Source organism: Pan troglodytes, chromosome 1 (assembly GCF_028858775.2).
Source record: "Pan troglodytes isolate AG18354 chromosome 1, NHGRI_mPanTro3-v2.0_pri, whole genome shotgun sequence".
NCBI lineage: Eukaryota > Metazoa > Chordata > Mammalia > Primates > Hominidae > Pan > Pan troglodytes.
This window is the reverse complement of record NC_072398.2, coordinates 118893285-118919064: the sequence shown is the minus strand read 5'-3', so window position 1 is coordinate 118919064 and position 25780 is coordinate 118893285. Positions and strand designations below refer to the sequence as shown.

The 25780-nt window shown below is 42.6% G+C and overlaps 1 long non-coding RNA gene across 1 annotated transcript in view; it reads right to left on the bottom strand.

Annotated features, from left to right (window-relative positions):
• The window catches only part of LOC129144229 (uncharacterized), a 128180-nt gene that overhangs the window by 43163 nt on the left and 59237 nt on the right, over positions 1-25780 (bottom strand). The window lies entirely within an intron of this gene.

Genomic DNA, 25780 nt, shown 5'->3' with positions numbered 1-25780 from the left:
GCTAATGGGCATCTACCATTTGTTTTGGCTGTTCAGCAACTTAACTCCTGCCTTTGGGCAATTCCCCACCTTAGGAGCCTTGGTGGGGAACCCATCTCCCACTGTGGAAGCCAGAAATGCCAGGTATTCACTTTCCATGCTATTTTTTTTCTCCAGGGCAAAGACACTGGACATAACCTCTTGCCAACCAGACACTCCTGTCCCATGTTGTGACTGGTAGATGGTAACTCAATGAAAAGGCAATAGAGGAAGATTTTATCTCAAGGGTCATGATTTTTGGATGCTGTTCCTTCCTGGTTCAGTAAGCTACCCAATATCCTTTTAATCAATCTTTTATTTTTCTCCACAATCGATTTATGTTGCTTGCAAATAAAAACCTTGGCTAATGCCAAAATATTACCAAGAGTTGGGTAGAAACAGACCCTCCATAAATTAACAGGAATCCGAGATGGTTTGTTTCACATGCTTAGGGCTACACACAGTAAAAATTCAGCTTGGAGTAAAATATGGGACTCTGCCACAACACGGTAAATAGTGGCATACCATTAGGTTTCTACCTGTAGTCACCTGGAATTAAATACCTATTAAAGTCAAGGTTTAGGGTATGAAACAGTTGCCACCATACAACAATATTAAAAGCATGAAAAAATCAAGGACTATAGGATAAACTGCTTGCTTCCAATAGTGCTAGGTGGATTTTTTAAAACAAAGAATAAAAACACACAAATTCTTAAGTTCTCAAGTCAAGACACAAAATAAAAACCACAGATTTTCTACCTGTTGCTTGAAGAATCTCTTTTGTCTTACAGCCACAACCCTGAAATAGACAAAAATCAGACACAAAGTTTGATCCTACAGGTTGCTGAATTAGAAGATTAGTTTTGTTTTTGTTTTTGTTTTTGTTTTTTGAGATAGAGTCTCCTCTGTTTCCCAGGCTGGAGTACAGTGGTGCAATCTTGGCTCACTGCAACCTCCGCCTCTTGGGTTCAAGCAATTCTCCTGCCTCAGCCTCCTGAGTAGCTGGGATTACAGGCACACACCACCACACCTGGCTAATTTTTGTAGTTTTAGTAGAAATGTGGTTTCATCATGCTGGCCAAGCTGGTCTCAAGCTCCTGACCGCCAGTGATCTGCCTGCCCCAAAGTGCTGGAATTATAGGCATGAGCCACCACACCCAGCCTAGAAGATTCGTTTAACATGTAGCCTTCCAAATTTTTGCTTAGGTGAAAATTAGAGCATAGAATGGGAAAGAGGTAGACCTAAGAATTGGAACAGAGATTTATGACAGGATTCGGATGACTCAGGGCATGAATCTCTGAACTTTATTGATTCCTATCTCTCTTGTTAGCCAAATCAACTCCTCTTCCCTTCCTATGCAAGTATTCCCATCTCGCCTAAAAATCCTGCAATGATCTAACCTGAGGGTATTATCTTGCAAAGGGAAGTTCATTCTCTTCATGTTCCACCTGCTCTACTCCTCATTGTCTCCTGTAACTAGGGTTAGATCTCAACATGTTCCTGGGAGTAGAGTGGGGTAGAGGATGAAGCACATCCATATACAATATCTTAAGGGAAAAGCTTACAGACAAAAGTTTATGACTCTGATCATTGTATTAGTAGAGACCTGAGAAATATGTGAGGGAGTAGATTCTGAGGGTATTAGACCAACAAGGGAAAAGCATACTTTTAGATTAAGTTGAGTTTATTGATATGCTGTTATGTGCAGTAATTCTGTATTTGATGCACTAGCTTGAGCATCTAGTTATTTTAATTGTTTGCTGGGTGAGTTGACAAAAACCTGGACTCATTAGTGCTCCATGGTACAGTACATTAGTGCTCCAATGCAGTCAAGATGCCAGAAATTACAAGCTATAATTTAGAGAAAGTAAATTCAAAGACCTAGGGAGAGAGCAATGTTAGAGCGGATTTATTACAAGTGCTTCCCCAGGTCCTGTATCTCCCAAGAGGACCCAAAACACACTACCTTCATTAAGGCAATGGTAAATACATTAGTGACAGGAGTGCCAACATCTTTATAAAAAGCATGGCTATTCTCTGTAAGCCAAGAATGCTAGTAGAGAGAAGATATAGTTGGAAATGAGATGCACGATTTCAATTTGTCTGGGAAAAATCACAAAGTAGCACAGGCCTGGGAAGAGCAGTAATTACCAGAGCTTGGTTACCAGAAGAGGCAGCTGACCAGCCTGATAATCAGAATGGGCTGACTCTGTGAAAGTTAATTTTAGGCGTCAACTTGACTAAGGAATACCTAGAAATCTGGTAAGACATTATTTTGGGGTGTGTCTGTGAGAGTATTTCCAGAGGAAGTTAGCACATGAGTCTAAGTGGATTGTAGGTGGGGAAGATTTGCACTCAATTTGTGCAGGCACCAGCCAATCTGCTGGGGACACAGAACAAAAACAGGTGGGAAAAAAGGTGAATATGTCAATCTATCTACTGAAACCAGGATACACTCTTCCTCTCCTGGACTTGGACAAAAACTCCAGGCTCCCTGGCCTTTAGACTCCAGTACTTACATCAGCGACCTCCTGGGTTCTCAGGCCTTTGGTTTCATACTGAGAATGGTGAGAGTTACTGAGAGTTACAGCATTGGCTTCCTGGTTCTGAGGCCTTCAGATTTGGACTAAGCAACGCTACCAGAATCCCAGGGTCTTCAATTTGCACATGGGCTGTCATAGAACTTCTCAGCCTCCATAATCATGTAAGTCAATTTCTCTAATAAATCCCTTCTCATATATCTATAGATATATCCTATTGGTTCTGTCTCTCCAGAGAACACTGACTAATACAAGCCCATACGGATCTTTGGCATGGCAGCTCATGGAGTCCCAAGAGTAAAAGAGATGGACATGTGAGTAAAGTCTTTATTTTGATTTAACAGGCCTGATGAATAGAGTCCTGACTTGTGTCTTCATGACTGAGAGTTGCAGTTGATAGCAGACCTTGTTCACTTACCATCCAATAAACTACTCACCAATACTTTTTCCTCCTTTCTAACAGAAGTCCAGTTGAGACTTCCAGGAGAGAATTCCTTCCTCCAAAACACAGACTCTAAGGAAGGAATAATCTCTCATATGTTGGACATAATCTAACTGCATGTGGTCCCCACAGCCAGGGTGGAAGCCCACTTGCAACCACAGAGGGAAGCAAACCAAGACACTGGGAAGGGCAGAGCAAAGAAATATAAGGAGCCCAGGTCCTCAGTGATATTTTTGAGCTTTTGAATTAACCAGCTCTTGTACTTCTTAGTCTGCATGCATTTCTTTATGCAATGTACATTTTCTTTAATTTTCAAGCCAGTTGAGTCAAGATTTTCTGTTATTGAAGCTTAAAATGTCCTACTGATACTTGGCTCTTCATTCAATCCCTATACCTCAGTTCATTCAGATTCAGTTCTCCATGTAGGAAGAGGAAGATGAGTACCCTTCAGTAAGAACCCTGCAATTACATGGCAGCTATACCTTTAATCTTTCTCCCAGAAGTCTCCCAAAGAGTCCTGCAGCCATTTACCAGAGTATCTATGTCCTGGGGGAAAGTAAATACCCAGTGTCTTCCTGAAAATGTCAGATACTGGCTGTAAGAAAATAGCAAAATCTGAAGACCCAGAACACTACTGTGGTGTGAGCAGGTACTAATGAGAGACAAGCAATAAATGAGGGTTTACCTAAGTCCACCTCATGGTAGGCCCAGTTGGACCACAAGCCCAATTAGTGGGTGGGATCCAATGGTGGAGGTCATTCTTTCTAAAATAAGACAACTTTCTGTACCTCTTACAATGAAGAGAAATGGCATAACATTGCAAGGATCTCCTTGGGCTTTGGAGATAATGTATACCATATTTTGTTTACTGATCCAGTTCATTTTCCCTGAAACCAGCAAGGTTAACAACTTTGAGCAAAATTCAGAGGTAAAGAGGGCTCTCCAACTGGTTCAGGCTGTAATATAAGCACCTCTTCACTTGGCCCTTGTGATCCATAAGATCCAATGACATTTGAAGTACTTTTGGCAGCTCAGGGTACTATATGGAGTATGAAGTAAGGTTGAATAGGAGAAACATAGACTAAGCCTCTTAAGGTTTTGGAGAAAGCCAGATCTTCTTCAGCAAGTTACTACTGCATACATATATCAAAATTGTCCCCCATAAATACATACAATTATTATATGTCAATTTAAAAATAATGATTTTAAAAGAAATAGCTGTTAGCTTGCTACTAGGCCCTGGTTGAGAGTGAATGAGTGATCATCAGACACTAGATAATCATGCATCCTGGACTACTCATCCTGAACAGGGTATTATCGATCCACCTACTTATAAAATCAGGCAGGCTTAGCAGCACATCATTATCTATGGAAATGATACAAGCAGGTCAGGCTCAAGTAAGTCCTAATGGTACAAGTGAATTTCATAAGCTTATATTCCCAGTATGCCTGTTGCTAATGTGTTGCTACTCCTCACTCAACCCATTTCCATCGCTGAGGTACTGTCTTGCGGAATGAAGTATATTCTTTGAATCATCAATAATGCTGTTTCTGTTGAACTCATGGAGATAGAGAGTAGAAGGGTGGTTATGAGTGGCTGGGAAGGGCAGTGGCAGGGGGTGGAGGGAAAGTGGGGATGCTTAATAGACACAAAAAAATACAAAGAATGAATAAAACCTAGTATTTGGTAGCACAACAGGGTGAATATTGTCAATAATAATTTAATTGTACATTTAAAAATAGCTAAAAGAATATATATAATTGGATTATTTCTAACACAAAGGATAAATGCTTGAGGGGATGGATACTCCATTTACCATGATGCGATTATTATGTATTGCGTTCCTGTATCAAAGTATCTCATGTACCCCATAAATATATACACCTATGTACCTACAAAAATTAAAAATTAAAAACAATAATAATACTGTTTTTTAGCTAGCCAGAAATCATGACTCCAGAAACCAAAGGGTGAAAGTGGGATGATACATCTAACTGCTACACTAAATGATGCATTAGTAAAGCTTTGGCTTCCAATCCTTATAACTCTGGATATTGCAGGCTTAGAAATTTTAGCATCCAAGGAAGAAGGCTTCTACTAGGAAACACAACAACTAGTTCATTGAATTGCAAGCTGAGTCCAACCTAACCATTTATGGCTCCTATTCCCACTGAATGAATAGGCCCTCCCCCAAGAAAAGGATTACTGGAGCAATTGCTGTAGATCATCAAGGGGAAATAGGATTGCTGCAATACACTGGGGCCACAAAAGAGTATGGATTGAACACAAGGGATCTCCTAGGGTGACCTATCTCCACTTCCAGTGGTAATGACTGATGGAAGACCATTGCAACCTCACATAGATAAAACTACTAAGAGATCAAATCCCTCTAAAATGAATGTTCCATCGACCCACCAATTATAAAAACTAGAACTGAGTACTGAGTGAAAATAAAGGAAACATGGACAAGTTAATCAAGAAGGAAATCTTAAATATCAACTGTAGTGAAAATATATCTATATTTCAACTAAGTGAAAACAAGGACAGGAGTACCTATGTGAATTATTTTCTATGTTGTATTATATAAATGTTTATGTATTTCAACAAATGTTATGCTCCATTTTTTCCCTTTGCCTCATGTTTTCATGTAGGATATGTTCATTGTGATTAGGTTCACAATTTATTCTATAAATTACAGAATATTAATGCAAATACATGCCAGAGCTAGAGGATAAATAGATATCAACCACAGATCCTAAACTTGAAGCTAGATGCAGTATCTGATGAGAATCTAGAGAGAAGATGAGCTGGCTTTGATTAAGCAGGAGATAACTGAATTCTATTAGGAAGAAAATTTTTCTTTCAGAAATATGAATATGGAAAGAATGGGGTACATTGATGATTTGGAAAAGGGGTGGACTATAGAGAATGTTGGTCATTGTTTTTTGGCTCGCTTTCTACATTTGGAAAAATCACCATCTTACAAGTCTGCCTCCCATTATAACAGCTTGAAATGACAGATATTTACTTTCCTAGATTCCCTTGTAGCTAGGATGCAGACACTTGCCCTAGAGTTGTCCAATCAGAAGCACCACCCTCGACACTGAATCAGAAGCTAGTGATGCAAAGAAGCAAGGATAGTAAAGGATTCTCTGTCACTCTGGCATCACAACCGAACACAGTTGAACTTGTGGCATAACCATGGAGGGATGCTGATGGCAGCAAATTTAGGAACATGTTTCTGTCTGAGTAGCTCTGATCATAGTATTTCAGCCATTCTGATGATTCAATATCCTTTAGATAAATTACTATACAGATCAAATTAGCAAAAGCTGATCTTGTTTTGCTTAAATCAAGAACTGTGATTGATACACAAAGTCACAGGGTAAGTGGGTGACTGTGCTCTCATGAATCAATTATCTATTGCTGCATAACGAACCATCCCAAAACTAGTGACTAAAAAACCTTAACAATTTATTGTCCCTCATTATTCTGTGGGTTAACTAGATGGTTCTTCCAGTCTTGCCTGAGCTCACTGTGGCTTCATTAACCTGATGGGTTGGCTGGGTCCCTCTCTCCATGTGTTCTTCCATCCTCGAGGGGACTAAATCAGGATTTTTCACAGCATGATGGTCTCAGCGTGCCCAGTGGATGAGACCTGATGCTTCAGGGCCTTTTGAAATGAAAGCTTAGAAGCCAGATGTGCGAGTTCCACCACATTTTATTGGTCAAATCAAGTCACAAAGCTATCCCAGATTCAAGGGGAGGGAAAATTGACTCTATTTGTCTATGGGAGGAGACAAAATCTCATTGCAAAAAAGCATGCACACAAAGATGGGAGAAAATACTGGGGTCATCTTTGCAAATAATTTGTTACTTGTGGAATCATATAACTGAAACATACAGAATCCACCACATCAGGATCTAAGTGCTCCAACATTGTCAGAATTGTCTCTCTCTTTATCTCCACACTTGACTGGACAGTGACCAGCAGCTCTGACCTGGATGACAGGGCCCTTACTGACAATGACCGTGGAGTAGCTTCATCAAAACCTCATGGAAGAAGTTCCCCACAGGAAAGGAGGATTCTGTTTACTCAAAGGAGAAAGGGGTGCAGGAGAGACAGTGTCAGAGGCAAGCCTAGAATTCAGATGTCATGTCTCCTTGGCCTGGTCTCTTTCCACTCTAGTGGTTATCAATAACTGCTTCACATTTCCAGATGAAAAGAAAAAAATGGATGTGGGGAGTTAGTTTTCTTCATATCCTGGAAATTCTGCCCCAACTGTTTGGCATTGGAAGGATTTGCCCTCCTCTATTTAGGGGAGTGTTCCATCATAAGAGAACCTGGAAGGCAAAACCTTGGAAAATCAAGTTGGACCGGTGATGTGTTTCCCCCGGCAAGTCATTCATATCCTCCAGATAGTCTGTTTTCTCCTCTATACAGAAAGTCTATAGACTGGGCAACTGGAAGGAAGACACTCCCACCTGCATTACTTATATCAACATGGAGTTAGCCTCTTTAAACACTGAGACAAAGTTTGAGCATCTACACTTCTCCTCTCTGAACTCATGCTTTGGAGACAGGCAAATTTAGGTGTAATCTAACTCTCCATTTACTTGGCTTGATTACCTTAGGCAAGCCACTCCATCCCTCTGAGCCTCAGCACACTCAGCTGTAAGATGAGTTGACACTCCCTACCTCATAGGGGAATTGTGAGGATTAACTGAGGAAATGTATGCATATTGCCTATCACAGAGCATGTCACTGGCAGATATTTATTTGTTCCCTCTCCCTGTTACTGGAGCACAACCTCTGAACTTCCCATGCTGTCTACTTCAAACACACATTCAAATCTTTCTATCCGTTCTTGTCTCTTCCATTATTTATAGCATTTCCACCCTGCCTGCCCTCGGAAAGCTGCCCCTGAACAGATTCTGCCCCCATGACACATGTGCCCTGTATCCCCATCACCCTCACACTCTTAGCTTATGCTCTGTCCTCTCACACTCAGTGTCCCTCTTTCATTCCCTCTTTGTGGGTTCTGCGTTAATTCTTCCCCCTTGGAACCCACTATATAGCTCCCCCACACAACACAGAATGGAAGACAGAAGAGGAGGGAGAGGATGAGCTCCTCGAGTCTCCATGGAGACAGTGCCCTGGATGCAGGAAGAGCCCTTGGACTCTTAGGTGCAGCTGCAGCCTGCACAATAGACCATCCCCATGCCTCTCAGACTTTAGCTGTCTCAAATGTCTCACAAAAACTCTGGGCAGTGAAAGGCGATCTTCTGCCTACTTCTCAACAAGGCTTTATTCCATGTTGTATTACATAAATAGTGCCTCCAGATGCTTCCTTTGAGCTGAGCTTTCCCCAGCCAGTGGTAATCTTAGCCTCCATTAAATTATGCTCCTGATCCCTCTGTAGCCATGTTAATTAAATACAAAAGTTGTCATCACGTTCTGAACCTGGCCTCCTTCACAGGCACTGTGGACCAGGAGCTCTTCCCATATGCCAGCAGGCTTTGTCCTGTCCTATTTAAATCATTTTAACTGCACATTGGTCAGAGCCCAGACAAGACTCATTCCATCCTTCCCTGTCCAAGGCAGAGATGGTCTCTTTATGCCCTTCCAACATCAATTTCTCAGGAAGAGTTGATGAAATGATGAGCATACACCCAGTAATACACAAAGGATTCATTCATTCGCTCATCAACAAAGGCTTTTTGAGTAAGACTTCCTATATGCCAGGTACCTTTATTAGTGCTGTGAACATAGCAGTGAACAAAAGAGACCAAGTCCCTACTCTCATAAAAATAGCATTCCAGTGTGGTCTTAGTTAAGACCAGTGGTTTTTCAACCTTGGCTGTACATTAGAAATATCTGGGGAGTTTTAGAAAGCCCAATACTCAAGAGGTTGTATTAAATAAGAATTTCTAGTAGTTTTTAAAGGTTTTCAAATCATTTCTATGTGAGACTGTAAATATTTCCTTTGATCACTCCACCTTGTCCACTACTAAAAGAAAAAAAAATCATCTCTCTCTAAAGAACACTCTCTAAAAAGGAGACGCAACCATTGCCCTTGGAGTTGTAAGGTTGGTATTTCAAGTTCTGAAGAAGCCCTCCCTCAAAAGAAAGGAAGAGCTTGATAGGTTCAGCTCCTCTCTCATCTGAAGCACCTGTTGGCGTCCAGAAGCAGGTAAAGGGGCTGACCTGGAACAGGTCACATCATCCCTGCATGACCAGGATCTCCAGGTCATCTTGGACCACTACTGTTACCACCCTGTTCCTACAAAATTGCCCAGAGAACAAGCCCCCAAGCTGACAAATGGGCTATCCCAGCAGTCGCCATCCTTTTTGGCACCAAGTGACTGGTTTTGAGGAAGGCAATGTTTCCACAGACAGCGGGGGCCAGCTGGAGGATGGTTCAGGATAAAACTGTTCCACCTTAGATCATCAGGCATTAGATTCTCATAAGGAGCACAGCCTAGATCCCTCACATGCGCAGTTCACAGTAGGGTTCCTGCTCCTATGAGAATCTAATGTCACAGCTGATCTGACAGGAGGTGGAGCTCAGAGAGTGATGCTCGCTTGCCCACCGCTCACCCCCTGCTGGTTCCTAACAGGCTCCTAGCTGGTCCCAGTTCCTAACAGGCCATGGACTGGCATGGGTCTGTGGCCCAGGGATTGGAGACCCCTGGGCTAACCCCACTAGTTCACTTCTTTTCTCTTCTGTATTCAGACATGATGAGAGGCCTTCAGCTAAGAGCAAACTTGTCCTCAGGGCCAGTCAGGGCCTGGGGCCAGGAGATCCTTAAATTGGTGACAAAAGCCTAAGGAGCTCTTCCTTAGAATCAGGTGGCTCCCTTTGCTCAGCAAAGCCTAGGTCTGATTCCTAGACCAAGAGCTCCTCATCCAAGGAAAAATGCTTCATAGAAGGGAGGGAGGTGCAAGGGTTTTTCCTTCCCCCTGGGGCTGTCTTGAAACCAACTCTGACCTTGGAGGGGGTGACAACAAGAGAGAAAGCTGTCTCTGGATCCCAGCATACTCAGTACTCCCAATAGAAAGTAGAGGTGTGAGAGTCAACGTAACTGATGGCTCAACTGGGCTTCAAGAGCTCTTGGTTCTAGTGTCAGTCCTGTCACCAATTAGCTGCTTAACCTTGGGAAAGTCTCATCCTCTCTCTGGGGGCATCTTCCTTTTCTGTAAAGTTAAGATAGTCTAAAGGTATCTGAGATGCCTTCTAGATTTGGTTGTCTATGAGTCTAGGATTCTAAGAGGATGAGAGCAATTGCCCACCCAACTGGCCAAGAGCACCCAGGGGGATAAATAAGAGGCTGGAGGGGTCGGGCATGGTGGCTCACGCCTGTAATCCCAGCACTCTGGGAGGCAAGGTGGGTGGATCACCTGAGGTCAGGAGTTCGAGAGCAGCCTGGCCAACATGGTGAAACCCCATCTCTACTAAAAATACAAAATTAGCTGGTTGTGGTGGCACGCATCTGTAATCCCAGCTACTGGGGAGGCTGAGGCAGGAGAATCGCTTGAACCCAGGAGGCAGAAGTTGCAGTGAGCCGAGATCACACCATTCCACTCCAGCATGGGCAAAAAGAGCGAAACTCTGTCTCAAAAAAAAAAAAAAAAAAAAAGGCTGGAGGATGCCCTGCTCAGGTGGAGTGAGTAAAGATGTTGATTCAAGGTCAGATTCCTCACTCTCCAGACCAGGGAGTATTAAGCCATTTGCCTGGTGAGCAAGTGAAGAGGGGTGAGTGGCTGCGGACTCATTTGCCATTTTCATGTACCTGCAAAGACATGGCAGAGCATGCCCTCAGACCCTGGGAATTCTTTCCTGGGCCTGGAGACAGAGTGAAGCAGTGAAGGACCCCAAAGGCCCCAAAGCCAAGTTTGATTCCTATTTAAAGTTGTCAGAACAGCAGGCTGAATTCTGAGTGGTCTTGGTCTCAGGGGGCGTAAGGCTCCTCCTGGCTGCCTAAGGAAATTATTCATTCGGATAAACCCAAATTAGACTACAAAAAGTAATAGCACATTTCTCTTTGTCTTCCTGATGTCTGGAGAGTTTCGCTACTGCCCCACCCTTCCACACGTACCTTCCTCCCTCTCCCTTCAACCCCCTCAAGTTACAAGCCTAGAAAATTCTCAGACCTCTGCCATCTCCAGAGTTTGTCAGAGACGTTGGATAATCCACTGAAGTCCAGTAGTGCTAGAGCTGGTTGTGTGAGATCCATTAATAGGCATGGTTGTCATGGAAAAAAAGAAACCCACGGGCCTTGCAAATAAAGGCGATTGCTCTAGACCTAAAAAGATTCAGTGCAGACATTAGGAAACCTTCCCTGACTTCCTACCTGCCAGCTGCACCTACTCTTGGTGAAGTGTCCTCCCTTCCTAGTTGCACTCTTGAAAAAAAGAAAAGAAAAAGGAAGGGGGGCAAAGGAGGCTGATTATAGGATTCACAGAGATTTTTCATTGGCCATATCCACCACCCTCCTATTCCCTGCCCATGCCTGATTGGTGAAAGGGTATAGACACCTGACCCAATCTGGGCCAATCAGGTTCTTCATCCTAGAATGCAGAAGACATGAGTACAGTCACACAGAGTCTAGGCAGTCAGAGCTTACAACATTCATTGTCTTAGAGACAAAATCCAAGAGGACTTACCAGTAGTGGTGACCCTGGCACTGCCTGGTTATTCAGGTTTCCCATTGAAACTGTGAACAAACATGATGTCCTTCATCTTGACCTAGCTGGAATCAATTCAATTGTTTACCTCTAAAGAAACCTAACTGGTAAAAGCTCTAAGCCCCCATTCCTTCTCCCACTCAGTACATACACATTATTGCAATCATTACTTTCTCTTTGTCCAACTCTTTCCCTAGACCAGAAACTCTTTTGTGTCCTGACCATGGATTGGTCTTGCCTTCACCTCCCACCCACTCTTCACGTGGCTGACTCTCACTCTTCCTTCAGATCCCTCGTGAGACATCAGGAGCCTTCCCTGACCACCTCCTGCATTCCTTGCCTGGGTTAAGTGCCCCCCTGGAATGTGTTCCCATTGCACCAGGCACTTCCCTGTGGTAATGTGTTATGTAGTTATCTATCTCCCACAAGACTGTAACTCCTTGAGTCAGGAGCTGTAGCCTATCTGATGTTCTATCTTCAGCACAAGTACAGTGCCTAGGACTTGGTAAGCACTCAGTAAATATTTATGAAATGAATAAATGAATAACTAAAGACATATACTGATCTTCTCCCTCCTTCTAACAGTAAAATAATAGAAATTAATTACCTGGTTCAAATTATTATTCATCTCAGAATACAATCAGTCAGTCAACAAATTAGTACTAATTGATGTGCCAAAAACTATATTAAGCACTATACAACTGCTATAAAGATGCAAATATAGGCAAATAGGGGAGGAGAAGATTGTCTCATGAAAATCTAATATAATCTGTAACTAGGAACTCTAACTTCCATTTTGCCTGTTCTGAAGCAATCTATGCCTCCATGTTCTGTATCTTGAAGCTGGACGTGTAGGAATTACCATCAATGATTTATTGGGTTTGCAACAGGCTCATGAATCAATGGACAGAAATTTCCAGAATAGTGCTAGGTTCAAATGAGGTAAAAACCTTTGAGCAAAATTCCACATCCAGACTGGTTAATGCTTTGGGCCCCGAATCACTTCATTTCTGCCTCCTGCCGGGCTCAGAAGAACCACTGTACAAGATTGTGGGCTGAAAGGCTCCAGGACAGGCAGACAGGAGAGGGGTCTCTGAACCTCTGTTTCCAAAGGAGTCTGTCCCTGTGTCCCTGCTAATCTGGCAGATGTTGAATTGAGAGAGGGACCTCTCCCGCTGCCCCCAGGCTAGCAATTACAGAAACCAAATTGTCTCCTGCAAGAGGCATTGTCACCCTGGTGTCATTTCAGCATAAAATAAATTGCACTGCCCATCAGCCTGATGGAGGCCAGCACTTGCTGGCAGCTCCCACAGGCCCCCAGAAAGAGCCTACTCAGATGTGAAGACAAGTCAGCCAGCTGCAGCCAGCACTGAAAGTAACCCAGGGAGCATGATTCTGTCACGCAAGAACCCAGCATGTCTAGAAGGGCACAGTTTCAGCCTGGTACTGTCGACAGCTCTGCCAGGCTGATCTCTTATTTGTCAAGTCCCAGCAGAAATCAGGATAAACAAAAAAACAAACAAAAAAAAAGAAATCAGGATAAACAATTCAGAGAGCTACAGGGTAACCATGCCATAAACGTGCAGTCTGTTATTCTAGATGTGTGTTTGCATGCATGTGGAGTGGTATATGTGTGTGTGTGTGTGTGAGTCTCTGACACTGCCTAGTTCCAGTCTTCATCACCTCCTGCCTAGACTGTTTCGATAACCTCCTAATGGGTCTTCTGACTCCATTCCTGACTCCATGTTCTCACTCCTCATCAGTCCTCTCCCGTGTCTTAAAATTCGTATTTCACCATCATTCTGAGCAAAGTATCGCAAGGACAGAAAACCAAACACCGCATGTTCTCACTCATAGGTGGGAATTGAACAATAAGAACACTTGGACACAGGGCAGAGAACATCACACACCGGAGCCTGTCATGGGGTGGGGGGTTGGGGGAGGGATAGCATTAGGAGAAATACCTAATATAAATGATGAGTTAATGGGTACAGCAAACCAACACGACACATGTATACATATGCAACAAACTGGCACATTGTGCACATGTACCCTAGAACTTAAAGTATAATAAAAAAAATTCATGTTTCAAAATCATAGATCTAATTATGTTAAACCATGGGAAACAAAGTCTAGTATTCACCACCATCCTTGGCCCCAAATTATCTTGTCAAATGCATGTCAAACTTTCTGGCACCCTGTACTCCGGCCAAACTGGACACATCTCTGCTGTAACATGCACCCCCATTTCAAATATTTAGATCATATTGGAACTTTAAGATCCAGACCAAATATCCTCTCCTTCATGACACTCTCCCTTTTACCTTCACTCTGCCACTCCAGAAGCTGGAAGCTAATTCTTCTCCCCTCCAAAAAATAAAAAACAACCAGCATATATTGAGTGCCTGTTATGTGCTTTATACTTTATGCACATCATGTCAACACTATTATTATCCTCATTCTATAGATGAAAATGCTGAGGGTTAGATGGTTTGCCTAGAACCACAGAACTCCTAAATTGCATAGCCAGAACTCGAACCCAGAACTACTGGCTCCACAATTTATGCCCTTAATTAATATGCAGCACTCTCTTTTAAGCTCTAAGGGGTAAGTAGGGTGGATTACCTGTAATTTCCATCACCATCCTAAATAAATTTATAATCTAAGCAGTGATCAATTTATTTTTATGCCAATAAAGTTTTAAATGTCAAGGATCCTCATTCCAGAGACCCCTTCTAAGATTCCAAGAGAGGCACCTGGCAATGTATTCAAAGATTCTTATGACGTTTTTGTAAAACTTTCTAAAGTAATATATTTTAACCAGAGTTTGTTAAAGCAGTTAGTCTGTTTCCATCTCAACCTCCCTTCATCATGCTTCCCTTCATGTCAGTGGTGCCCGAGTGTCCATGGGTGCTTAGCTAATAGGGATCTAGCTAATAGGAAGCTGAATTGGGAAAGCTGTTAATTGGGCTTGTTATATTTCATTTGGAGTATAGTTAAGTTATTGCTAGCTGTCTCAATGTAGAAATGACTCTGGGAGTACACTTACTACCAACTGTGCCAACTTACTTGGCATCAAGACATAAAGGTGCAAGGCCAGAGGTTGTATTGCACTGTGAACATGCCCATGGAAACATTCCATGTTCTGATAAATTCCTCATGCTGGAGTTTATCAGAATTCCTGAGAGGCTGGGGCACACACCTGTAGCATAATCACGAAAGCAAGTACATCTGTATGTGGGGCCTCATGATTTACGAATCCTAACTATCAAAAATAAAAAAACAAATTTTGATCAACTGTGCTAGAAAGAAGACAGAACTATCTTCCTATTCTCTCTTTAGAAAATAATATGCCAAAATTATTGTCATATGAAGAAGCATTAAAGAGTATACAACTAAAAAACGTAGGAAAAGCTACAGCTCCCAGCATGAGCGATGCAGAAGACAGGTGATTTCTGCATTTCCAACTGAGGTACTGGGTTCATCTCACTGGGGTGTGTTGGACAGTGGGTGCAGGACAGTGGGTGCAGTGCACTCAGCAAGAGCCAAAGGAGGGCGAGGCATTGCCTCACCCGGGAAGCACAAGGGGTCAGGGAATGCCCTTGCATAGCCAAGCAAAGCTGTGACAGATGGTACCTGGAAAATCGGGTCACTCCCACCCTAACTCTGCACTTTTCCAAGGGTCTTAGCAAATGGCACACCAGGAGATTATATCCCGCGCAAGGCTTGGAGGGTCCCATGCCCACTGAGCCTCACTCATTGCTAGCACAGCAGTCTGAGATCGAACTGCAAGGCAGCAGCGAGGCTGGGGGAGCGGTGACTGCCATTGCTGAGGCTTGAGTAGGTAAACAAAGCAGCCTGAAAGCTCGAACTGGGTGGAGCCCACTGAAGCTCAAGGAGGCCTGCCTGCCTCTGTAGACTCCAACTCTGGGGGCAGGGCATAGCCGAACAAAAGGCAGCAAAAACCTCTGCAGATTTAAATGTCCCCGTATGACAGCTTTGAAGAGAGTAGTGGTTCTCCCAACACAGAGTTTGAGATCTGAGAATGGACAGACTGCCTCCTCAAGTGGGTCCCTGACCCCCGAGTAGCCTAACTGGGAGGCACCTGCCAGTAGGGGCAAACTGACACCTCACACAGCCAGGTACCCCTCTGAGACGAAGCTTCCAGAGGAATGATCAGGCAGCAACATTTGCTGTTCAGCAATATTCACTGTTCTGCAGCCTCCACTGCTGATACCCAGGCAAACAGGGTCTGGAGTGGACCTCCAGCAAACTCCAACAGACCTGCAGCTGAGGGTCCTGACTGTTAGGAGGAAAACTAACAAACAGAAAGGACATCCACACCAAAACCCCATCTGTACATCACCATCGTCAAAGACCAAAGGTAGATAAAACCACAAAGATGGGGAAAAAACAGAGCAGAAAAGCTGGAAATTCTAAAAATCAGAGCACCTCTTCTCCTCCAAAAGAACGCAGCTCCTCACCAGCAACAGAACAAAGCTGGACGGAGAATGACTTTGACGAGTTGAGAGAAGAAGTCTTCAGTCAATCAAACTCTGAGCTAAAGGAGGAAGTTCAAACCCATTGCAAAGAAGCTAAAAACTTTGAAAAAAGATTAGACAAATGGCTAACTAGAATAACCAGTGTAAAGAAGTCCTTAAATGACCTGATGGAGCTGAAAAACATGGCATGAGAACTACATGATGAATGCACAAGCTTCAGTAACCCATTCGATCAACTGGAAGAAAGGGAATCCGTGATTGAAGATCAAATGAATGAAATGAAGTGAGAAGATAAGTTTAGAGAAAAAAGAGTAAAAGGAAATGAACAAAGCCTCCAAGAAATATGGGACTGTGTGAAAAGACCAAATCTACGTCTGATTGGTGTACCTGAACGTGACGGAGAGAATGGAACCAAGTTGGAAAACACTCCGCAGGATATTATCCAGCAGAACTTCTCCAACTTAGCAAGGCAGGCCAACATTCAAATTCAGGAAATACAGAGAACACTACAAAGATACTCCTCGAGAAGAGCAACTCCAAGACACATAATTGTCAGGTTCACCAAAGTTGAAATGAAGGAAAAAATGTTAAGGGCAGCCAGAGAGAAAGGTCAGGTTACCCACAAATGGAAGCCCATCAGACTAACAGTGGATATCTCAGCAGAAACTCTACAAGCCAGAAGAGAGTGGGGGCCAATATTCAACATTCTTAAAGAAAAGAATTTTCAACCCAGAATTTCATATCCAGCCAAACTAAGCTTCATAAGTGAAGGAGAAATAAAATCCTTTAGAGACAAGCAAATGCTGAGAGACTTTTTCACCACCAGGTCTGCCCTACAAGAGCTCCTGAAGGAAGCACTAAACATGGAAAGGAACAACCAGTACCAGCCACTGCAAAAACATGCCAAAGTGTGAAGACCATCAATGCTAGGAAGAAACTGCATCAACTAATGAGCAAAATAACCAGCTAACATTTTAATGACAGGATCAAATTCACACATAACAATATTAACCTTAAATATAAATGGGCTAAATGCTCCAATTAAAAGACACAGACTGGCAAATAGGATAAAGAGTCAAGACCCATCAGTGTGCTGTATTCAGGAAACCCATCTCACATGCAGAGACACAGATAAGCTCAAAATAAAGTGATGGAGGAAGATCCACCAAGCAAATGGAAAACAAAAAAAAAGCAGGGTTGCAATCCTAGTCTCTGACAAAACAGACTTTAAACCAACAAAGATCAAAAGAGACAAAGAAGGCCATTACATAATGGTAAAGGGATCAATTCAACAAGAAGAGCTAACTATCCTAACTATATATGCACCCAATACAGGAGCACCCAGATTCATAAAGCAAGCACTTAGAGACTTACAAAGAGACTTAGACTCCCACACAATAATAATGGGAGACTTTAACACCCCACCGTCAACATTAGACAGAACAACGACAGAGAAAGTTAACAAGGATATCCAGGAATTGAACTCAGCTCTGCGCCAAGCTGACCTAATATACATCTACAGAACTCTCCACCCCAAATCAACAGAATATACATTCTTCTCAGCACCATATCGCACTTATTCCAAAACTGACCACAGAGTTGGAAGTAAAGCACTCCTCAGCAAATGTAAAAGAACAGAAATTATAACAAACTGTCTCTCAGACCACAGTGCAATCAAACTAGAACTCAGGATTAAGAAATTCACTCAAAACCGCTCAACTACATGGAAACTGAACAACCTGCTCCTGAATGACTACTGGGTACATAACAAAATGAAGGCGGAAATAAAGATGTTCTTTGAAACCAATGAGAACAAAGACACAACATACCAGAATCTCCGGGACACATTTAAAGCAGTGTGTAGAGGGAAATTTATAGCACTAAATGCCCACAAGAGAAAGCAGGAAAGATCTAAAATTGACACCCTAACATCACAATTAAAAGAACTAGAGAAGTAAGAGCAAACACATTCAAAAGCTAGCAGAAGGCAAGAAATAACTAAGATCAGAGCAGAACTGAAGGAGATAGTGACACAAAAAAACCCTTCAAAAAATCAATGAATCCAGGAGCTGGTTTTTTGAAAAGATCAACAAAATTGATAGACCACTAGCAAGACTAATAAAGAAGAGAGAAGAATCAAATAGATGCAATAAAAAGTGATAAAGGGGAGATCACCACTGATCCCACAGGAATACAAACTACCATCAGAGAATACTATAAACACCTCTATGCAAATAACCTAGAAAATCTAGAAGAAATGGAAAAATTCCTCGACCCATACACCCTCCCAAGACTAAACCAGGAAGAAGTTGAATCCCCGAATAGACCAATAACAGGCCTGAAATTGAGGAAATAATTAATAGCCTACCAACCAAAAAAAGTCCAGGACCAGACGGATTCACAGCCGAATTCTACCAGAGGTACAAGGAGGAGCTGGTACCATTCCTTCTGAAACTATCCCAATCAATAGAAACAGAGGGAATCCTCCCTAACTCATTTTACGAGGCCAACATCATCCTGATATCAAAGCCTGGCAGAGACACAACAAAAAAAGAGAATTTTAGACCAATATCCCTGATGAACATCGACACAAAAATCCTCAGTAAAATACTGGCAAACTGAATCCAGCAGCACATCAAAAAGCTTATCCACCATGATCAAGTGGGCTTCATCCCTGGGATGCAAGGCTGATTCAACATACAAAAATCAATAAATGTAATCCAGCATAAACAGAACCAAAGACAAAAACCACATGATTTTCTCAAAAGATGCAGAAAAGGCCTTTGGCAAAATTCAACAACCCTTCATGCTAAAAACTCTCAATAAATTCGGTATTGATGGGATGTATCTCAAAATAATAAGAGCTATTTATGACAAACCCACAGCCAATATCATACTGAATGGGCAAAAACTGGAAGCATTCCCTTTGAAAACTGGCACAAGACAGGGATGCCCTCTCTCACCACTCCTATTCAACATAGTGTTGGAAGTTCTGGCCAGGGCAATCAGGCAGGAGAAAGAAATAAAGGGTATTCAATTAGGAAAAGAGGAAGTCAAATTGTCCCTGTTTGCAGATGACATGATTGGATATTTAGAAAACCCCATCTTCTCAGCCCAAAATCTCCTTAAGCTGATAAGCAACTTCAGCAACGTCTCAGGATACAAAATCAATGTGCAAAAATCTCAAGCATTCTTATACACCAATAACAGAGAAACAGAGAGCCAAATCATGAGTGAACTCCCATTCACAATTATTTCAAAGAGAATAAAATACCTAGGAATCCAACTTACAAGGGATGTGAAGGAACTCTTCAAGGACAACTACAAACTACTGCTCAGCAAAATAAAAGAGGACACAAACAAATGGAAGAACATTCCATGCTCATGGACAGGAAGAATCAATATCGTGAAAATGGCCATGCTGCCCAAGGTAATTTATAGATTCAATGCCATCCCCATCAAGCTACCAATGACTTTCTTTACAGAATTAGAAAAAACTACTTTAAAGTTCATATGGAACCTAAAAAGAGCCCACATTGCCAAGACAATCCTAAGCCAAAAGAACAAAGCTGGAGGCATCATGCTACCTGACTTCAAACTATACTACAAGGCTACAGTAACCAAAACAGCATGGTACTGGTACCAAAACAGAGATATAGACCAATGGAACAGAACAGAGCCCTCAGAAATAATACCACACATTTACAACCATCTGATCTTTGACAAACCTGACAAAAACAAGAAATGGGGAAAGGATTCCCTATTTAATAAATGGTGCTGGGAAACTGGCTAACCATATGTAGGAAGCTGAAACTGGATCCCTACAATATAAAAATTAATTCAAGATGGATTAAAGACTTAAATGTTAGACCTAAAACCATAAAAACCCTAGAAGAAAACCTAGGCAATACCATTCAGGACATAGGCATGGGCAAGGACTTCATGTCTAAAACACCAAAAGCAATGGCAACAAAAGCCAAAATTGACAAATGGGATCTAATTAAACTAAAGAGCTTCTGCACAGCAAAAGAAACTACCATCAGAGTGAACAGGCAACCTACAAAATGGGAGAAAATTTTTACAATCTTGTCATCTGACAAAGGGCTAATATCCAGAATTTACAAAGAACTCAAACAAATTTACAAGAAAAAAATTTAACAACTCCATCAAAAAGTGGGCAAAGGATATGAACCCACACTGCTCAAAAGCAGACATTTATGCAGCCAACAGACACATGAAAAAATGCTCATCATCACTGGCCATCAGAGAAATGCAAATCAAAACCACAATGAGATACCATCTCACACCAGTTAGAATGGCGATCATTAAAAAGTCAGGAAACAACAGGTGCTGGAGATGATGTGGAGAAATAGGAACACTTTTACACTGTTGGTGGGACTGTAAACTAGTTCAACCATTGTGGAAGACAGTGTGGCAATTCCTCAAGGATCTAGAACTAGAAATACCATTTGACCCAGCCATCCCATTACTGGGTATATACCCAAAGTATTATAAATCATGCTGCTATAAAGACACATACACACGTATGTTTATTATGGCACCATTCACAATAGCAAAGACTTGGAACCAACCCAAATGTCCATCAGTGATAAACTGGATTAAGAAAATGTGCCAATTATACACCACGGAATACTATGCAGCCATAAAAAAGATGAGTTCATGTCCTTTGTAGGGGACATGGATCAAGCTGGAAACCATCATTCTCAGCAAACTATCGCAAGGACAGAAAACCAAACACTGCATGTTCTCACTTATAGGTGGGAACTGAACAATGAGAACACTTGGACACAGGAAGGGGAATATCACTCACTGGGGCCTGTTCTGGGGTGGGGGGAGGGGGGAGGGATAGCATTGGGAGATATACCTAATGTAAATGACGAGTTAATGGGTGCAGCACACCAACATGGCATATGTATACAAATGTAACAAACCTGCACATTGTGCACATGTACCCTAGAACTTAAAGTATAATAAAAAATAATAAAAATAAAAATAAAATAAAATAAATGTAGGAAGAAAGTGCTATAGAAGTATGTCAGTCAGCTAGTTAGCATTTAAATTCCATTATTATTCTGGATTTTGTGATGTTTGTGGTATTGTCAGCTTTTAGAATGCATAATTTACAATGATATATTTTATTATTTAAAATAAATATTCAATTTTACACCAAATCCTGTCTTCACGATTTTGTTTTCTTTTTCTTAAATAAGCTCCCTTCCAATTAATAAACATCAGATCACCCCAAAAAAACCTGGATCTGCATTGAATTTCAGTAAGAAAAGTACTCTTGCTATGCAAACACCACTTCGAGTGCCCTTGCCCCTCTCTCTGTCAAGTTATGACTCACCGATGCCGTTCTGTGTGGGCGTCCTAGGCCACAGCTGCAGCTCCTCATACCCCTCTCACAGCACTCATCACTGTTTACTTACATTACATTTATTCACATTCCTGTTTTATTTCTTTCCAGCAACCACCTCAGGGCCTTACGTGGCATTGCACATAATAAATGAAAGGCCTCGTGGAGCCAGAAGACAAAGAGTAGACCAAGTGGAGGGGCAGGAGGGAGCCCTTCACTCCTGGGCCTGCACCCTGGTCATGGCACAATATGTCTCTGATGTTTATCTTTTGTATAATGAAATTGCATGGGTAAAAGTTTTCCTTCTCTCTTTCCATGTATCTCAATTCCTTACTCTCTTTTTGTCTCTCTACTTTGTATTCATTTTAGTCTGTTTCATGTTGCTATAACAGAATACCTGAGGCTGGGTAATTTATAAAGAAAAGAGTTTTATTTTAGCTCATGGTTCTGCAGGCTGGGAAGTTCAAGGGCATGGCCTTGGCTTCTGATGAAGATTTTCATGCTGCATCATAACAAAGTGAAGAAAGTCAAGGAAGTGGACATGTGTGAAGAAGAAAAGCAAGCCCTAGGGGTATCCTGCTTTTATAACAACCCACTCTCAAGGGAATATTGCTGTGAGAACTAAGCGGGTCTAGTGAAAGCAAGAACTCATTCACTATTCAGAGAATACCAAGCCATTCATAGGGGATTCCCGTCTGTGACTCAAACACTTCCCACTAAGCCCCACCTCCCAAACATTGGGGATCAAATTTCAACAGGAGTTTAGGTGGGAACAAACTTAAATCGTAGCACTATCTTTCTCTCCTCTTTCTGGCCCTGATGCTAATAGGGCTAATATGGCAGTCTTTGAAGCAGGACCAGAACATGGGAGACAATCATAGCCCCAAATCTTCCCACCCCAGGCAGAGAATTCAGTTCTCTGCATTAGGCAGCATTTCAGGGAGGGGATAAATCTGACTGATGCCATGTGTTTCTCCATCAGCATGGCTTGAACCAGAAACAGTCCAATACACCAAGGTTTCCTGAAAGCAGGGGCCAGTCTTGTTGGTGACAAGTGAGGTTGGACGTCTTCCATTGGAGGGAAGCTGAGCAAGGAATTCGATTTCAAAGATCACAAGGTGTGGCCCCCACCCAGGAAATGAATCTTCCATCCAACTAGATGAGAATGAAAAGGAAAAGTATTCAAATTGCACAATTACTGTCTGGCTAAATTAATTGTTGCATTCATCTAAATGGATTAGACACTTTAATTAGAAGGGTCTGGTTATTTGCTGAAATTGAATTTTTGGCATGTGGGTGTTACGTGCACATGTGTGTTTGTTTTAGCAGAGCCCGCACTGGAGCAAATCTACAATGATTCCTTTCTCCATAGAAAAAAAAAAAAAAAAGAAGAATGACAGTCAGTTAAGAACCAGCCTTCTCTCCGCAGACCCCCAACCCCAGGGAAAGGGGGGATGGAGATTCCCCCATCCTGGAAGGAAAACCATGGCATTCTCACCTGGCCACCACAAGAGGCTTTGCAGATGGAAAAAACATCTGTGGGCTTAGGAGCAGCTGTGAGAGGAGAAAGGGGGTATGGAGGAAAGAAGGGGAAGTGTGTAATGGAAAAATGTTAAATTCAAAGCTTTCCTTTGGTTTATACTAGGTATGGAATCTCCCAAATTAGCCTATAGAATGTGCACCCCCAGGGGGCAGCAGAGCACCAACCCTTGAGAAGCCAGCAGCCTAGTTACTCCATTTGGCCAGAGATGAGCTGTGGTTAAAAGGGGTGTTTAGTGGCAGGAGGAAGAGCAATCCGAATAGGAGGACAAAGATTTGAACCACTCTGAGCCCTTGGGAGGCCAGTGCCAAGAGGGTGGGTAGAAGAGCCAAACGGAGATAGGAAAAGAAGGAATTGAACAAATTAGGGCTAAAAGCAGGTTGTCATCAGTCTCAGGAGATAAAATGGGAGTTAGAATTCCTGAGCAGACCCAGCAAGGTGCAAGACGTGTACTTTGAACAGAATGAAGGATGGAACAGCCAGGCCACCACCCCAAATGCCATCTATAAAGAGAATCAAAATATCCCTGGAGATGTAGGAAGCTGGAAAGTGTTTGCCAGGATTCCTCTCAAGAAGAGGACTGTAGGAGTTGGTGGGGTAATTTGCTATGCCTCACTGAGACTGGGGTGGGGGCTGGGGGTGGTTGGAGAATAAGAAGAGAACTCGGAGATAAAGGAGGCAAAAGCAGAGAATGTCCTGATGATAGATGCTTGCTAGACCATCCCCCCTTTCCTGTGGGGCTTTTATTTCACTAGGTAACGTATGCAAGTTTGGGGCCAGCACTGAATTTCTGGGGATAAGAGAAGAGAGGCAGGACCAGCCACCAGAAGTTCCTGCTCCACCCTTCCCCTCAAAGCTCTCAGCCTTGCCTATAAATAATTGAGCCAACTGGAAGGGAACCAAATCATGATTCTGCCTGGGTCCCCTATCTAAATCTGGCCCTGCTTATAGCAGGCTGTGTCCATAGAGTCCTAGTGCAGGTGGGGCCCTCCTTCTGTTTTTTGTCCCATTTACCTACTTTAGGGCCTGGAATAGTAGAGACCTGAGCGTCTTTTTGAAAAGCTGAAGGAAACTTTTCCTTTGTCTTCCCCACACTGGGTTGGAGAAAAAGCCTTCAGCCTGGAGGCAGAGATAAAGAAGGCTTTGATTCTGTGATTCATTTCACCTCAGAGTTTGCAACTGAGTTTGAACAGCAACTCTGCTCCCATCTCCTAAGGTTTGTTTCACATCTGTTATAAGCGATGGCAATAACCGCTGCTCATGGTTATGTGGCTGATGGAGCAGAGGCAATGAGATTGTCTCTGGGCAGGGAGAATATAATCTCATTTGCTCTGTCTCTTTGATCATGGGAGCAGGTAGGAAAATGGAATTTCATGCAGGTTATTCCTTTCTGCTGCAACTGATGGTAATGGTTATTTAACTTTTCCTGAGTGCCAAAAAGCTGCTAGGCATTGAGGAACCTCTCCCCAGCTTAGAAACTGAATTCAGCAGACAGGCATGAAATTGTTTCAGTGAAAGTCAAACTTATCAAGTTCAGTTTATTCAGGACTTATGCCTTTAGATAAGAGTATCCATAAATGTTGCAGAAAAGAAGGAGTATGGCCAAGTCTTACATTTCTCCTGCTGGTCATTTTGGAACACAGCTTGCACTCAGTTTGAATTCTCTCTTTAGCATCAGTCCCCACTCCACCTGAACTATTGCTGGCTTTTAGCCCATTTCTTCTTGATATTTGGAGTGGGTAGGGAGTGGTGCTAGGGAGCTAGGACAATTGAATCTGACCCTCTCAAATGAGAAGACTCTAAAAACCCTTCCGCCCCACCATTCCTGTACCCTTTTCCAACACACCCCATCAAAATCATCCTGTAAGGATAAGGGAAGCTAACAGGCTGAAGGTACTTGAATAAAGACTGCTTTTCTCTGGTCTCAGTTTCCTTATCTGTAAAATGACAAAGTCAGACCAGACGATGTTTAAGATCTCTTATGACTCTGACTTCAGATGAACTCTCAAAGGGAAGCAGCCCAAGGAGAAGGCTTAGATCAGCTCCCAAGCTGTTGGATTGGCCTCAGCTGTGGCTGCAGTTTAAGGAGGGCATGGAAGAAGAGGAGAAAAGAGGGTTGAAGGAAACTATCTTAAAATGAGTCTTTAGAGTGTATGAGGTTATTTCTTCTGAGCCTTCCACTGACAGCAACTTGAAACAGAAAGTCTGAGTGCTTTGGGTGGGAAAAGGCAGGGTCTTCTTGGAGCACATGTGGCACTTTATGAGGTCCCAGCAGAGCCCTGCCCTGGGATGGTGTTTGCTGCCCCACTGACCCCCATGGTCAGCCATGAAGAGCCCAGGGTCGAGGTCAAAGCACCACAATTCATTCCACTGTGAGAGGTGCACTAAGGCATGGGGGCTGCGGAGGTCTGAGGACCTTTCTCTCTCGTGCCAGCAGACAGAAAGACAATCTGGCAGACTCTAAAAGCACTAAAGCTGGGCAACAGTGTCGGGGGAAAATGGAAGATACGGTGTGTGTGGGAGGTTTTATGGAGTGATGGTAATAACCCCTCCATTTATACAGAGCTTTCCAGTTTATAAAGCCCTCTCATATCCATTACCTCATTTGAGCCTCTGTGAAGCTCTAAGAGGCAGGCAGAGCGAATGTTCTTTTCTTCTGTTTTATAGGTA